Raw genomic sequence first — 6897 nt, forward strand, 5'->3', positions numbered from 1 at the left:
GAGGATACAATAGTCCAAGCAAGTGGGAATGGTGGTTGTGTATAAAAGTGAAAATAACAGGGAGATTCAACAGAAATAGAGACAAATTGAATGTAATGAGGGAAGGATGGCAAACAATCAAAAATGACTCCAATATTTTGAGCGTAGAAAGGATAGAGAAACAGAAATAGAGAAAAAAGAGAAATTAGAGGGGAGTGAAAGATTTTAGAGACAAGAGGAGTTCAGGTGCACGTGTTATATATAGGATTTGAGTTCCCAGCAGGAAATTCCAGCAGAAATATGCCTGGTGGGCAGCTGGAGATACAGGTCAGGAGGCTGGGGGTGAGGAGGAGAATTGGGGAGTTAGCTACAGAAAAAGGGCAACTGTGACTAAAGGAATGAATGGAATCACTTAGGGAGGGAACAACAAAAAAGAAGATGGCTCAAGACAAATCCTTGCGGGGCACTTTCCCTCCCCCCCCCCCCCCCCCGAATCCCCACAACAAGGTTGATCTGTCCTTGGTCATGATCCTACAAAGCTCAGCTTCTGGAGTAGAGAACGCAAACAGGTTGAGCAGGAGAGTATAGTCTCCTCCACCAGTCACTAAGGGAGCAGGAAGGACAAAAGGCATTTGGTCGTCTCTGTCTCTCTGTTTCTCTGTGTGTCTCTGGCTATCTCTCTCCTCCTTCCTTTCCTTTACTCAGGAGATCGAGTATCCAGCAACATTTCTATTTAGCAATTCGGGTTCTTCTGGGGACTGTTCAGATACAAAGTCAGTCAACAAATACTATTAAGCGTGGACTCCGTCCTAGGCGCTGCGCTGAGTGCCGGGAGTATAAAGAAAGGTACCACTATGTCTTTGCCAGGGAGCATCTCCTATTCTAACGAGCGAACCCACACGTAAAATAACTAAGTACCCACAAGTCCCACACGCTGTAAGTAGAAGGGAAGCTCTGAGCGGAAGGCGCTGGCTGCCGGGAGGGGAGGGGGAGAACCAGGGCGAGCCTTCTCCAGGAAGGAGATGGGGGGGGGTGGCGCACGACCTCCAGCCAGAGATCACCTTTGACCCATCCCAATAAAGAGGGATCAGTTTTCTATTTCTTAAGGCCCCGAAGGACCAAACTGGGGACAAGCTGGGGAGGGAGCAGTGGAGGCGAGGATGTGGGTTCTGGTCAGGGGGAAACTTCCTCGAGATGCAGCGCCCTCTCGGAACAGAGCTGGCCATCTGGGAAGATCAGGTTGTCCCGTTACTTGAAGCTGAAGTGGCCAGGGAGGTAGCGGCGGGGGGGGGGGGGGGGTAGGTCTGGGAAGCCCTTAGCCGCCTTGGGCTTCTGGGCTTTTCACTAAAGCTCGACGTCCATAAGGAACACCAGCACCCGGAGCTGACTGAAGCTCCGCTAGACCAGTCGCTCAGGTCCCCCTATCTAACTAAAAGTCCTTCCTTCTCTCCGAGAGCTGGGATTGGGCTCTTCCGGACTTTTCCCGAGCCCAGTCCCCAGATTCCCCTCCTAGGTTCCCCTCCCCCACACACTGTTGCCCCCTCATTCCTGGCTTGGAACGGCTGGGCCCGGGAGGCAGGGGAACCTCCCCGGGGCCCGAGACTCACCCACCTGTGAGCAGGAAGGCCAGGCCGGCCAGGAGGCAGCCGAGGCTCGCGCCGCCCGTGTCCATGGCCCCGTCCGTCTGTCCGTCCGCTCGGCGGCACCTGCTGTAGTCCCTGGCGGCGCTCCGCTCCCGCAGCCCTCCCCCAGCCTGCAGCCCTGCGCGCCCCGCCCCGCCCCGCCCCAGCCGGGTCTCTGGGCACCCCCCTTCCCCCCAAGCCACGATGCCCCTGCGTGCGGGGCCGGGAGGGTTAAAGCTGGTGGTAGGGAGAAAGAAAGAGGGTCAAGGCGAGAGGAGGGGGAGGAGAAGAGGGAGGAAGAGGAGGAGGAGGAGGAGGAAAAGCGAGCAAGAGAACGGGAGGAAAAATGAGAGAAGAGGGAAGGGGAAGAGAAGAGGAAGGAAGGGGAGGGGAGGGAAGGGGAGAAAAAAGGAGAAGAGAAAAGGAGAAGGCGCAGAAGAAAGGGATGAGAGTGGCAGATGGTGGCCAAGGGAGGGGAGGGGACGGAAAAGAGTGAGCAAAGGTATGAGGGGAGGTTAGGAAAAGGTGGAAGTGAAGGAAGAGGCAAGGACCTAGAGAAAGCTGTGTGTGTGTGTGTGTGTGTGTGTGTGTGTGTGTGTGTGTGTGTGTGTGTGTGTGTGTGTGTGATGTATCTGCCACTTCCAAAATTCTCTGTCCCTTGGCCGAGGAGGGGGAGGGAGGCGGTCCCAGGGAGCTCCAGGACCGCGCCATCCTTTGGATGCTCTGCTGGCTGCCCCACTGTGATACAGGTGCACCATTCCCCACTCCTCCTTCTGAAGGAATCCCATGGGGCATGAAGGGAAAGGGAGACGGATACAGAGGGGGCTGGGCTCCGGGTCTGGCTGCCACTCACTGGCTCAAAAACGTAGAGCTGGGCAGCCTCCCTTCTCCTTCACACCTCTGGTCTTGTGCTCATTTGCCGCCTGACTTCAGTTTTGAGATGTAAAGAGGAGACACTTTCTGCCAAAATCTGACTTTAGTCACACACACAGGGCAGTCCTAAGGCCATCAACCCAGGAAGCATTTCCTGTGGAGAAAGGGCTAAATATCCCCATCAATTGTCACTCACAAGACCGGCAAGCCAGCCTAGCTGAAGCAGCAAGGCACCCTGGGGAAGAAAGGAAGGAGCATGCACTGGTCGAGCCAAACTCCTTAATCTCCCTGTCATCTCCCTCCAGACCCCAATGAAGGCACCCCAGAACCCCAGAAAGAATCCACAGCTTGAAGAATAGCAATGCTTCTACTAGCTGGTGCAGGGAATAGAGCATTCACTTGGAGTCAGTAGGACCTGAATGAAAATCTAACCTCACACTGTGTGAAGCTTGGGAAGCCACTTAATTTCTGTCTGCTTCAGTTTCCTCGCCTACATGTAAAATAGGGATAACAACCCCTATCTCTCAGGATTGTTGTGAGGATAATATTTGTAAAATACTTAGCACAGTTCCTAGAATAGAGGAGGTGCATCAGTGGCATAGGTTAGGTTCACAGGGCAAGATAGTGAATAAAAATAGCAATCTAGTGTTTGACAAACCCAAAGATCCCAACTTTTGGGATAAGAATTCATTATTTGACAAAAATGCTGGGAAAACTGGAAATTAGTATGGCAGAAACTAGGCATGGACCCACATTTAACACCACATACTAACATAAGATCAAAATGGGTCCAAGATTTAGGCATAAAGAACGAAATCATAAATAAATTAGAGGAACATAGGATAGTTTACCTCTCAGACTTGTGGAGGAGGAAGGAATTTGTGTCCAAAGGAGAACTAGAGATCATTATTGATCACAAAATAGAAAATTTTGATTACATTAAATTAAAAAGCTTTTACACAAACAAAACTAATGCAAACAAGATTAGAAGGGAAGTAACAAATTGGGAAAACATTTTTACAGTTAAAGGTTCTGATAAAGGCCTCATCTCCAAAATATACAGAGAATTGACATTAATTTATAAGAAATCAAATCATTTTCCAATTGATAAATGGTCAAAGGATATGAACAGACAATTTTCAGATGATGAAATTAAAACTATTTCCACTCATATGAAAGAGTGTTCCAAATCACTACTGATCAGAGAAATGCAAATTAAGACAACTCTGAGATATCATTACACACCTGTCAGATTGGCTAAGATGACAGGAACAAATAATGATGAATGTTGGAGGGGCTGTGGGAAAACTGGGACACTGATGCATTGTTGGTGGAGTTGTGAAAGAATCCAACCATTCTGGAGAGCAATCTGGAACTATGCCCAAACAGTTATCAAACTGTGCATAACCTTTGACCCAGCAGTGCTACTACTGGGCTTATATCCCAAGGAAATACTGAGGAGGGGAAAGGGACCTGTATGTGCCAAAATGTTTGTGGCAGCTCTTTTTGTAGTGGCCAGAAACTGGAAAATGAATGGATGTCCATCAAGTGGAGAATGGTTGGGGTAATTATGGTATATGAATGTTATGGAATATTATTGTTCTGTAAGAAATGACCAACAGGAGGAATACAGAGAGGCTTGGAGAGACTTACATCAACTGATGCTGAGTGAAAAGAGCAGAACTAGGGGATCATTATACACTTCAACAATGATACTGTACGAGGATGTATTCTGATGGAAGTGGATATCTTCAGCATAGAGAAGACCTAATCCAATTCCAATTGATCAATGATGGACAGAACCAGCTACATCCAGAAAAGGAACACTGGGAAATGAGTGTAAACTGTGAGCATTTTTTTGTTTTTCTTTACAGATTATTTTTACCTTCCAAATACAATTCTTCCTTTGCAACAACAACAACAACAAAATTCGGTTCTGCACATATATATTGTACCTGGGATATACTATAAGATATTTAATATGTATGGGGATGCCTGCCATCTAGGGGAGGGGGTGGAGGGAAGGAGGGGGAAAACTCGGAACAGAAGGGAGTACAAGGGTAATGTAAAAAAATTACCTATGCATATGTACTGTCAAAAAAAGTTATAATTATAGAATTAATTAAAAAAAACAAATTGGTTAATATGACAGAAAAAGAAAATAAAAAATGTTAAAATGGACATGGGAAAACCGTGACAGTAAAAAAAATAGAGGAGGTGCATAATAAATGCTCATTGCCCTCCTACCCTCCTCCTCGGCCAGCATCCTGGGAAACAACCCTGTACATAGCCTTGTTATTCAATTACTGAAGATCCAGAAGAGAGTTCTTGTTACTAAAGTCTAAGGCCTTGTCAAGTGGATTAAGCTCAAATACTGATAGAATAGCATTGTTAGAAATGACTAAAGCAGACCATGTGACCTTCCCATCTGAGTGAGAGTTGAAACTACCTTTATGTGTAGACACTCTCATTAGAAGGTGAGCTTCTTAAAAGCAGAGACAAGATTGCTTTTCTATTTGTATTCCCAGCACTTAGCATGGTGCCTGACACATAGTAAACATTTAACAAACCTTCTCTATCTCCCTCCCTTCTCCCTCCTTCCCTCCTTCCCTCCTTCCCCCCATCCTTCCCCCCATCCTTCTTTCCTTCCTTCCTTCCTTCCTTCCTTCCTTCCTTCCTTCCTTCCTTCCTTCCTTCCTTCCTTCCTTCCTTCCTTCCTTCCTTCCTTCCTTCCTTCCTTCCTTCCTTCCTTCCTTTTTCATTAGCAAATTCACAATACCAACTTGGTTGTGTGGGAAGCCTTCTCCTTATCTCCTTATCCTTCTCTGATTAAAGCACAATCTTTAATTTGGCTTTAATTTGACAATCTTTAATTTCCCTCCCTCCTTCCCGCTCTCCCTTCCTTCCTTCCTTCTTTCCTTCCTTCTAGCCCTCACTTTCCAAGTGCACATGCACACATACATGTAAAATATAACACACTATGTACACATATGTATTTCTACTGTGTGCCGATATACATATATATTAGTATACATATACATGGAAAGCATTCAGACACTACTTAGCATTAGCTACTTATTATTCAGAGGCTCCTAATCTGCATTGGATTGACCCTGAGAAATCATTTAATCCAACCCTAACCTTTTACAGATAAGGCTGAGAGCATGAAAAGTACTTATTCACAGTCCTATATCAACTCTAAATGCACCAATACACCCTCTGCTTCATCTTCCCTGCTCATGCTCTGAAAACCCCCAGCAGGAACATTGTTGGGGAAGTCCATAGTCTGGCAGCCAGGAGTGACAGTTCCTTACAACCCAGATGGCTAAAAGCCCTTTTGAAAGGCAGGTTCCCCTGCCTTCAGCATATGCAGGGAGCCAGACCCTATAGAATGTCTATGCCAGACTGGAACTGGGACCCAGACCATCTTATCAACTCCCCTCATTTTACAAAGTATCATCCTGGAGCTAGGATGAGGGAATCAAGATTACTTACACTCCCAAAGCTAAATCAATCAGGATCTAACTTTTTTTTTTCCTATACATTTTATTATTTTTTTTAAGTTTTCTATTTTCAAAACATATGCATGGATACTTTTTCAACATTGACCTTTGCATAGCCTTGTGTTTCAGATTTTCTCCTCCTTCTCCCACCCCCACCCTAGATGGCAAGCAATGTATTATATGTTATACATGTTAAAATTTGTGTTAAATCCAATATGTGTAAACATTTATACAATTTTCTTGCTAGACAAGAAAAATCAGATCAAAAAGGAAAATAAATGAGTAAGAAAACAAAATGCAAGCAAACAATGACAAAAAGAGTGAGAATTTTATGTTGTGATTCACACTCAGTTCCCACAATCTTCTTTGGGTATAGATGGCTCTCTTCATCACAAGATCATTGGAACTAGTATCAATTGCCTCATTGTTGCAAAGAATTACATTCATTAGAATTGATCATCACATAATCTTGCTGTTTTCATGTACAAGGATCTCCTGGTTCTGCTCACTTCACTCAGCATCAGTTCCTGTAAGTCTTTCCAGGCCTCTTTGAAATCCTCCTGTTGGTCATTTCTTACAGAACAATAATATTCCATAATATTCATACAGCACAACTTATTCAGCCATTCTCCAATTGATGGGCATCCACTCAGTTTCCAGTTTCTGGCCACTACAAAGAGGGCTGCCACAAACATTTTTGCACATGTGGGTCCTTTCCCTCCTTTAAAATTTCTTTGGGATATAAGCCCAGTAAAGACACTGTTGGATCAAAGGGTATGCACAGTTTGATAACTTTTTGAGCATAGTTCCAAACTGCTCTCCAGAATGGCTGGATCCGTTCACAATTCCACCAACAATGCATCAGTGTCCCAGTTTCCCCACATCCCCTCCAACATTCTTCATTATCTTTTTCTGTCATT

Source organism: Sminthopsis crassicaudata, chromosome 2 (assembly GCF_048593235.1).
Source record: "Sminthopsis crassicaudata isolate SCR6 chromosome 2, ASM4859323v1, whole genome shotgun sequence".
Lineage (NCBI taxonomy): Eukaryota > Metazoa > Chordata > Mammalia > Dasyuromorphia > Dasyuridae > Sminthopsis > Sminthopsis crassicaudata.